The sequence below is a fragment of the Neophocaena asiaeorientalis genome, unplaced genomic scaffold (genome assembly GCF_003031525.2).
Source record: "Neophocaena asiaeorientalis asiaeorientalis breed wild unplaced genomic scaffold, Neophocaena_asiaeorientalis_V1.1 scaffold91, whole genome shotgun sequence".
NCBI classification, from domain to species: Eukaryota; Metazoa; Chordata; class Mammalia; order Artiodactyla; family Phocoenidae; genus Neophocaena; species Neophocaena asiaeorientalis.
Window position 1 is genome coordinate 1,263,360 of NW_020173198.1, and position 9,888 is coordinate 1,273,247.

The 9,888-nt window shown below is 50.8% G+C and overlaps 1 protein-coding gene across 3 annotated transcripts in view; it reads left to right on the top strand.

Moving 5' to 3' along the window:
• The first annotated feature begins 7,450 nt into the window (after nucleotides 1–7,450).
• The window catches only part of ZNF629 (zinc finger protein 629), an 8,742-nt gene continuing 6,304 nt past the window's right edge, over nucleotides 7,451–9,888 (top strand). For all 3 annotated transcript variants that reach the window (XM_024744586.1, XM_024744587.1, XM_024744588.1), the window contains exon 1: nucleotides 7,451–7,587. The gene's annotated coding sequence lies outside the window, so the exon portion shown is untranslated. The remainder of the gene's footprint in view (nucleotides 7,588–9,888) is intronic.

Below are 9,888 nucleotides of genomic sequence, written 5' to 3' on the forward strand. Positions count from 1 at the left end.
AAGCCACCTGACTCCTTGGAGAAGAGGTACAAAAGACAGACAAATGAAATCACGATTTTCAAAAGAGGGGAAAGATATCAGTAACACAAACCAACGGCCAGGAATCTTGATGTTTAACTCAGCTAGAATTCTAAACCAGACCATCAAATGGATGATTTTTGAGTACAATTGAATGGTGTAGGGAAGAGGAAGGACACTGAGTCCTATCAGACTGCAATAATCACAGCTTTTACCTAACATGGTGACCTTGGGCAAGCTACTTCATATATCTCTGAACTTCCACTTCTTCAGCATAAAATAGGGGCAGTAATAGCCATGGGCCAGAGTTATGGCAAAAACTAAAATAACTCATGGAAAATGCTTGGCACAAAAGATATCAGTGGGAGTTCCCTGGTGGTCCAGTGGTTAGGACTTGCGGCTTTCACTGCCGTGGGCCTGGGTTCAATCTCTGGTCCAGGAACTAAGATCCCACAAGCTGCACCGTGTGGCTGGAAAAAAAAAAAAAAAAGATATTAGTTAAAGTGGAAGGAAGGAGGTCAAACCTGAGCCCTCTGAGGTTATAGGCCCTAGACATCTGAGAAAAGGGGAAGAAAGCTGGACAGATGATCTGGAGATAGAACAGCTGTAAGCCAGAGCAGCTTGATCGCCCCTGTAAAAGGCAGTATTTTCCAAATCTAGTGATCAGATCTCAAGGGTGAAAAGCCAGACAAACAAAACCTCCAAATACTATCCCCCTTAAAGCTTGAAACAAAACCATCTTCTTATCAGTTGGGTATTTCTAGGGCCACCAATGTTTCATTCTTTGTGAATGGCCCCTGGAGACGACAAGGAAGAGGTACTGTGTATCTAATCTGTCAACCCCCAAAAAAGCCTAAAGATGCATGTTGTAGTTACTCCCCTTATTGGGATTATGAGTGGGATGCGTAATTTGTAATAGTGTCTTTAAACCCGGCTGCGTTTATGGCAGCCATGCTGCTCATCACGCCCCGTCGGAGCTGTGTTTGCCATCTGTCTCTGTGTTGGACTGGATCCAGAATTGGATCCAGATTAGGGTTGAAGACATGGCCCTCGGCATCTCAAAATGTCATCTTGATGAGGACTCACCGGAGAACTTTCTCCCAAACCTCACGTGAGTTTTGTAACCAATCTTTGCTTCAGCCTCTAGAAAGCACAGCAAATCTGTAACCCGCTTTTAGTAGTTATAAACAGAGCTTTATACATATGTATTGTATACCAACCCTGGATCCATGTTATCATTTCACCCCTTATTTTCCCTTTGCCATTTTATTTTTTATCTTGATCATGATACCCTACTACTGCTACTGTCAGTAATTATGGCCAGCGTCTTAGCGGCTGTGAGGCTTACTAGATGCCAGGCACCTGTTGCAATGCTTCAAGTCTTTGTTGAAACCAAGCAAGGTACAAATAAATAAAGAAACAAACACAACTGCCAGGTTCCCTCATCTCCCTTATGGTACCAACTTAAAGGGGTCGTTTTAATATCTGAGGACATAAATCTTAGAGAAAGGCTGCATATCTTTGACTTCATAGTTCTGCTTATGAAGCTGTATTTGGAAATAAACAGACCTACAAAGCAAAACAAGAACCTCTCAGCAGTCAGAAGGCATCAGTCAGGGAATTCCCTGGTGGTCCAGTGGTTAGGACTCTGTGCTTCCACGGCAGGGGTCCTGGGTTTGAACCCTGGTCAGGGAGCTAAGATCCCGCAAGCTGCTCACTGTGGCCAAAAAAAGAAAAAGAAAAATGAGTCAAATTGAAGGAAACATATCAAATAAATAATAGTACAGTGGGTACCCAGATGTGGCAAAGGTGTTAAGTAGAACTTAGGAATCCCTGAGGTCAGACCCCCAGACAAAGGTGAGGGCAGTTATCTAGGAGACACTGTAGTCAGGGAAGGAAGAGGAAGGATTTAGCTGGATTTCGAAGGAGAGAAGCTCCAGTCTTAAAGCTGGGAAATCCAAGACTTCACAGTTGATCTGTGGCCTAGAACATGTTATCTGACTTGTTTGCAGTCCCATTCCCTTGTGAGTAAAAAGAGGATGATAATACTTGCCTCTCAAAGGTAGAAACAAATGCCTTCATGTGAATGAAAGTATAAGTTGTAAAATGCTTACTCAATGTGAGCTACTGTCAGGGCCTAGATTTACATTGGCTGGTATTTGATCAGGACCCTGCAGACAGACCAGACTCAGCTATGTGGACAGGAGGAGGGGAAGTGCTTTAGAGCATAGGGAGGGAGTCAGGGTTTGGTGAAAGGCCCAGAAGCAGGACAGCCCTTACTCTGTCAGGGGATGGGTGGGGTGGAGCCCTTGGTACGTGGGAGGGTGGGGATTACCTGTGAGGGAGGCAGAAAGGCTGCGTTCAGATAGGGCCAGGCCCTTCGGGGGTTTGAACTTCACTGTTCTACAGGCACAGTTCTAGGTTCCTTGGGGGATGTCAATGGTGGAATCAGGCTTCAAACTTTTGAGAGCTTCCCGATTTTTTAAAAAGAATTTTAATGTGTGTGACAATATAATACTCTCCTCCATCTGCCTTCAACCTTCTTTCCCTTGCTTAGGCCCCAATAGAGCATTTGTTCCCAGGGCTGATGGGAACCTCTCCAGAAGGTTAGTCCATGTGTCACATATGGATAGGAAATCAGTTGAATCGACCTAATTTGACTCGGATTAGTACAAACCTGAAAAGGAAATCAACTTTTTTTTTAATCCCACAATCGCCACTCCTAACCTTCCATTTAAAAAGTGGTTGTGGGCTTCCCTGGTGGCGCAGTGGTTGGGAGTCCGCCTGCCGATGCAGGGGACGCGGGTTCGTGCCCCGGTCCGGGGGGATCTCACGTGCCGTGGAGCGGCTGGGCCCGTGAGCCATGGCCGCTGGGCCTGCGCGTCCGGAGCCTGCGCTCTTCCGCAACGGGAAAGGCCACAACAGGGAGAGGCCCGCGTACCACAAAAGAAAAAAAAAAAAAAAGTGGTTGTTTTTTTTTTTCTCTAAATTGGAAATCATCAAACAGAACAAAAGATTACAAAGCTAAGTCTTGCTCTTACTTCAGATTCTCACTTCTCCTCCCCAGAAGTAACTCTTTCCAGGTACTTATGCAAACTCCCCAGAATAGTCAAGATATACACAAAAGTTATTCACAGAGTCGGACTCTTGCGGTTGGAGAACATCTGAGCGACCATGTCATTTTTCAGAGGTGGTAACTGAGGCCCTGAAAGCTTAGCGACTAGAGTTAGTTCAGATCATACCTTAATGGTTTCAAAACAGTATACAAAGATTTCATTTCTCTTCATTTGTATTATATATATATATAATATACACATATATATATAATATACACATTTACTTAATATATAAGTTAATTTTATTTATACAATGATATATGTGGTCTTCAGTAGCTTAATCAAAGTTATTTTAACTTTATAAAAATAGAAAAGTTCCGTAATTTCCAAAAATTAAAAAAACAAACAAACCATCTCTGTTGAGGATGAGGACCATGGAGTCATTCTGAGGGCAAACACTGCAGTGCCTTTGGGGAGACCCATGGGCACCAGATGGGTGGGGAGAAGTAAAGGACACTGGAAGCAGGACAGCTGGCTGGAAAGTCACTGTGGTAATTCAGGAATGAGAACCAGGGGGCTGCAGTGGCCTGGGGCAGGCGGATGGAAGAGCTGGATGGACTCAGCAGGGGTGCCATAGGCCTGAGGACCTACTGGCTAAGGGGTACAGAAGATGGACCCCCCCAGGCTTGGTATCGTGTAGGGAAAAGGAGCCGGTGAATCTGGGATGAGGGCGAAGTGGACGGGTCTGTTCGGCAGATGGAGAGAAAGAGCTAAGGCTTTGAGGATGGGGCAGAGCTGGGCAGCTAACAGCTAAGGATTTGGAACTGACCACATGCAACAGGAGATTTCTGAGGAAGAGAATGTAAAGGAAGGACTTGGTTCTGAGCTCAGGGGACACGGTGGTCGGGAGGCACCAGGAGGGAAGGACTTGTTGTGACAAAGCCTTAGGAGCCACCGTTGGCACCTGAACAGTTCCTGAGTCTGGAATCTCAGACTCTCAGAGGTGGAAGGGACCTCCAGGTCCCCAGACCCAGCTCTTGTCCCGCATTTGAGAACCACGTTCCTGAATAGCAGCTCCCAATATTCCCTGTGGGCACGCACATCTCCGCGGAAGAAGGCCCCATCCGTTCCTGGTGGCAGCATCTGGCAGCCTTTCTGCCTGTGGTTAGACAGCTGTCCTGGTGACAAGGTGCTTGGGGTGGTGAGGTGAGTGGCCTCCTCCAGCTTCACCTTCCCAGTCCTTGCATCCTGCCCTGAGAGCGTCCCCATCCATACAGCAGGGGATTGGAATGTCTAGTCGTGGCCCCAAGTCCTCCCAGATTACTCAGGACATTACCCAGATTTCCAGACTCCTGGCTCTCCTGCCCACCAGGCTGAGGGCTGTGCCCTCTGATGAGGAAGACTGAGGCAGACGTGGCTAGAGTTGGTCAGCTCCAAATTCTTGCATCATCTCATTTAACCCTCCCGTCCCTTGGAAACCAAGGCTCATCCTCTTTCCAAAGAAGAGGAAGTTAAATCTCCAAGAGACAAAGTGACTTGCCCAAGATCATACTGGCAGTGAGGATGGAGCAGGGTTTGGATCAGGATCTACCTCCAGGACCTCACTGCTCTCAAAGCAACCTGGGCCTCGGGGCACAAGGCCCTGTATTAAGGGGCCATGTGGGAGGCTCGTGAGCTGTGACCAAGAAGAACATGGCAGTGGGTTGTCCATGAAAGGCAGGGAGTCAATCCAATCCTCATCCTTCCAGGAATTCCCCTGCCAGGAGGGTCTCCTTCACGACCACTGTGCCAGCTGACTATAGGCAACAGGACAGCACACTGTCGTCTATAGTCAGAGCGCCCTTTGCCTCCCTAGAAGCAGGACAGGAAACTTTCTGGAAAATGGCTTGGCCCATCCGGAGTGCCCTGCCCTTCCCAATTCCTCTCTCCAGCTTGTGGAGCAAGATGAGGAGAGAATGGTGGGGCTGAGAGGCTTACCCTGTGGTCTCAGAAATGCACGCGCGCACACACACACACACACACACACACACACACACACACAGAGCCAACCTGAGCCCTGATGGTTCTGAAGTCAGCATGCCTGGGTTTGAATCCATCTCTGTCACTAGTAAGCTGTGTACAAGTGACTTACTCTATCCTCAAATAATAATAATATTGGTTTCATGAGTTGTTTTGAAGGTTCATGGAGTTACTACATGTAAACCCTTGGAACAGTGCCCAGCATATAGTGAATAATGAAAGGAACTACGTCAGCAGACATGATCCTATTTATACTCTGAACCTGGTAGACACAGATCAAGGGGTACAGAATCAATAGCTACAGTTAAGTGGGTGCTGGAGCATCAACAGTGAAAGATGATTAACATACTGAAACCACCTTTCAGCCTCACGGTTGGGGAATACAAGAGGAGTGACAAGGATTGTGACAAGCTGGAAAGCCCGTGCCCCTCTAAAGAAGGAAGCTACCGCCCAGCCAGTTGTTGCCATGTGAAAATTTGGGTGATGTTGCCACATCTTTGGATTTTCCAAAATTTGAATTTTTATGTGAAATGTACCAATTTTTAAATGTGGCAATTAATTCAGTTTTTAAAAAACCCCAAAACCTTGTAGGCCAAATTCAACTCTCCTGTGAGCCTCCAGGGCACAGCTTTCCTGTCGACTTACTGCCCCACGGCCAGGTCAGGCTTTTGCAGCCCTGGGAGGGCAGAAGAGAGCCTTGAGGGCCGGATCTGCCCACAAGCCTCTCTGATCCCAAGTCGGCCTCCTTCTCACCTGTCCCTCCGAGCAAAGGGGAGAGTGGGGATGTCTGGGAATGAATGTGATCGTGCAGTGGAGGCTCTGCCCAACTCTACCCCATCTGTCCAGCCTAGGGATTAATCCAGAAACAGATGGAAGAGGCAGAAGGATGACTTCATTCCACGCACTGAGCACCTACTACCTGCCATTACTGTTCTAGGTGCAGTGGAGACAGCAGTGATTACAAGAGGCCAGGCCCCTGCCCTGATGGAGCAGATCTTAACCCCTGTGTGTGCGGGAGGGGAAGGCAGTGCCAGAGGTGATGCGTGCTTTGAGAAACAGAGCAGGGGAAGGGGGGCCAGGAGGAGCAAAGGCCCTGAGGCTTGACTGAGGTGTCAAAGGTGACAGAAGCCAAGGATAAGATGGAGATATGCCTGCTAGGGAAGGTGGAAGGAGACAGCTCTGATAAGGAGCAGAGGCAGGGCCAGCAGGGCCTCTTCTGCTGGTCACACTCTCTAAACCGCATATGTAGGCCCAGAGGAGTTGCCTCCCCTTAGCAATTTCTGACAGTTTGTTCCTCCCCTCACTCCCTCACATCTCTGGACAGATAGCCCTTTTCACACTCTCTTTGTGAATGTGATTTGTAATTCCTTTGTGTTTATCACACACACACAAACACACACAATCAAACCTCTTGAGTTCTTGAGGGTAGAGAGCCCAATTTTTGTTCAGCTCTGAGGTCTCCCTGCCGTTATGCTCCCCACAGTGCCCAGAAATAATAGGCTTTCATATACCAAAGTGTTAAACTGAAATAATGGCATGGCTTAAGCACGTTCCCTCACTTCTCACACCTTAGTTTCCTCTCCTGTAAAATGGGGATAATCATTGATTATGATGAGGAGGAAAAGAGAAAAAGGCTATAAAAATTGGGGGCCTAGATAACCTGGACTTGAGGCCACCATGGTTTTTCTCTTGCTCTGAGTTGGGTGCCCCTGGAGCTACTGGGAAACATTCTTGCCCTCCTCCCTCCTGCCACCACGGGGCCTCAGTTTCCTCCTCTGAGGGGAGCTAACTGGGGAAGAGGGGCCAGCACACACTTCCCAGTGAGGCTGGGGCTAGGGACACAGGCTGCCACAAATCTCTCGTGGCTGCGCTGGTCCCCTCAGCCCAAATGCTTGTTGCTGTGACTACTTATTTCACCTAAGCCATTTTTGGTCTGTAGGATGTTCCGTCTCCAGGTCTGTCCTGCCAGCCCTGGCTCCCACCCCACAATCCAGGCATCCAGGACCCATGCCTGGGTCTGAGTCCCAACAAAGGCAGGCCCCGGAGACCAGCAGCCAACAAATCTGAGATAGGGCTTTCTGGTAGTGGCAGGCGGAGCCCCTGTGAAATGGAGGGCGGCCATAAATCCGGAGGCCCTCACTGGTATCTGGGTTCCCCCGAGAACTGGCTTCCACTGGAGACGGAGAGAGGGGCGTCGTCTCAGCCACCTCCCTGCTTCCCGTCCTCTTTTTCTCCCAGGCTGTGGGAGGCAAAGGGTTAAATCCCATAGAGCTGATGCTCTGACTCCAGGCTAGAGGGGCCCGGGAAGCTGGGGTCACTTCCTGCTCCGTCCCAGTCACCCTGAACTGGTCCCCGGGTCCTCAGCCTGGGATCACCCCTTGAGAAGGACCCCAGAGTCCTCGGCATCTAGCCCGCCCCCCGAGGCAGGGCATTCAAGGGGTTAAGTCCCCTGGGGCTGGATTCTGCCTTCCGGCCTTTCCCAGACCCCAGAGCCGTGAGTTGGGGGCGCCTGGGTTCCCGGGGGGTTGGCCCGGAGGGCCCGGGACGGCCGCCGGGGAACAATGGGGCGCGAGAGGCAGGGGCTGGGCGCGGGACTGAGCCCCCTCCCCCGCCCCCGGGCCGCCCGGGTTAGGGGTGGGGGCCGGGAAGGGGCCGTGAGGGCCGAGGATTCTGGGAAGAGCGCGAGGGTCTGGCTGTGGGGGAGGGGAGGGCGTGAGCATTCTGGGAAGAGGGAATTCGGCCTGGCGGGCCGGGCCGGGGGCCGGGGCGCCGCGGGAGAGCCGGGAATCCTGGGTGCCCCGGGCGGGGGAGGGGAGGATGCCAGGCTCGGGGTTGGGAGCCAGAAGGAGGGTCGTGGGGACCGGCTGGAGCAGAAGTCCAGGGTCCGGGCTGGTGTGGGCGTCGGGGGGCCGGGGCCAGGGTGGCTGTATTCCCGCGGCTGCCTCCATGTCAGGGTCACCCTGGGCCGCTCTCCACACCTCTCTGTGAGGCAGCCTCCTCCTCTCCTTCCCTCCCTCCCTCCCTCCCTCCCTCCGCAGTGGGGCTGGCCTGAGGTCGAGGCCGCTGCAGGCCCAAGCACTTCTTGCCTCCCTCGTTCTCCCCACTTTGATACTCCATGTCGGCCTTGTCATTAACCCCTTCCCTTCTACCCTGGATCGCTGAGTTTGAATTTCTCGAGAGACGATCATGGTACATAAATTCTTACCTGTCCTTAGCAAACACAGCAGGCCTCTTCAACATAGTCAGGCAGCCCCCAGCTTGGCAGAAGTCCCTGCTTCCACCTTCCCAAAGACACTTACAGATGGGGGTGGGGGATTCTCATAGCCTAAGGAGCTGCGGAGATGAAGAAGTTCATTTACTTCCTAACATCTAAGTCCTGTCTCTCCTACTGCTGTTTGGCAGGCTTCAGCTAGCTCCTGCTTCACTTTGGTCACCACCCTGCTGCCTTCTCACAAGTCCTTGCACCATCGCCCCCATACACACAGTGGTTATCCCACATGGCCACTCAAAGCCCAGGCCCTCCCCAGGGTCTCTCTTGGGAGTTCTCCTCCTAGCACTTAGCTCCTGTGGCCCTGTTCCCTCATCATGGAATCATATGACTGTCTCTGGAGTGACAACTGCCTGTGTTTTACTCTGAACTCCTGCTCCTCTGCTGCCATCCCCTTTAAAGGCATTGGACCAAACAGGTTTTCTAGGAGCAAGGGGCATCTCATTCATTCATCTTTCGTTCATTCAAAATTTATTGAGCACCTATTACGTGTTAGGGATGGGATACAGCAGTAACGAAAGAGAAGATGGATTAGAGGAAGGGGTACCAGGATGGGAGTGGTAGTGGAAGCCTTCAGTGGGGAGTACTCTGTTTCGAGTTCACAGCTACAGATTGTCAGGATCCAACCTCTCCTTTTACAGCCAGGGAAACCTCTTGATCCCAGGAATTTCTCCATCCCGTTCCCATGGCCAGCAGGCTCTGTCTGAGCTTCTTTCCCCAGCTGCCCACGTTTATGAGTTTCACATGACTTTCAAGGTCACTTCCCTCTCTTAGAGGCTGCGACAAGCCAGACACAGAGCCTTGCATATCTGGTCTTAGCTCTGCCACTTCCCAGCCTGTGACCTTGGAGAAATCTCCCTGGGCATTGATTTCCTAATCTGGAAAATGGACAGCCTGATTCCTGGGTCTCCTCACAGGACTGTGGGGAGGATGGGGTGCGACAATGAGGACAGCACAGCGGGCACTGTGTCAGCTAGCTGTCAGCTGCCCGGTGGTCTCCACACACTCATCCCGCCTCTCTTTTCCTTTCCAATTCCCTCTCAAGGTAGTTCCTGCAGAAGCCCCCGATGGCTTTAAACTGCCCCCTCTCCCTACCTCTGGCCCGAGCTTCGACCTTCTTTCTGTGCTTGGATAACGGGAAAGTGCCCCAGTCTTTTGGAGGGCCCTGTCCCCTCAGGGAAATCAGGGTGGTTACTTTCTTTTTTTAACTCTTTAAGTGTTCCAGGCAGTCTTGGTTGTCTATGGGGCTCATAAGGAAAGTTTATTGGTCCCAATTAGCAGCCCCATTAAGGAGGAAAATTAGAGTCTTTAATGAACTTCCTCTGATTAGCAAAATAACAGGTTTCCCAGCCTCTGGGCATCAGAGGGGTAGGGTGAGAGCCTGCTTCCCCTGTGGGTATCAGATAATACCTCTCCAGCCCCCAGTGTGGGTTCAAAGGGTTATGACTGATGAGCTTTTAATTACACTCTTAAATTCACCTACTTGCTTAGTTGTGATCTTAAGATCTGGAGCAGGAATCTGGCCTG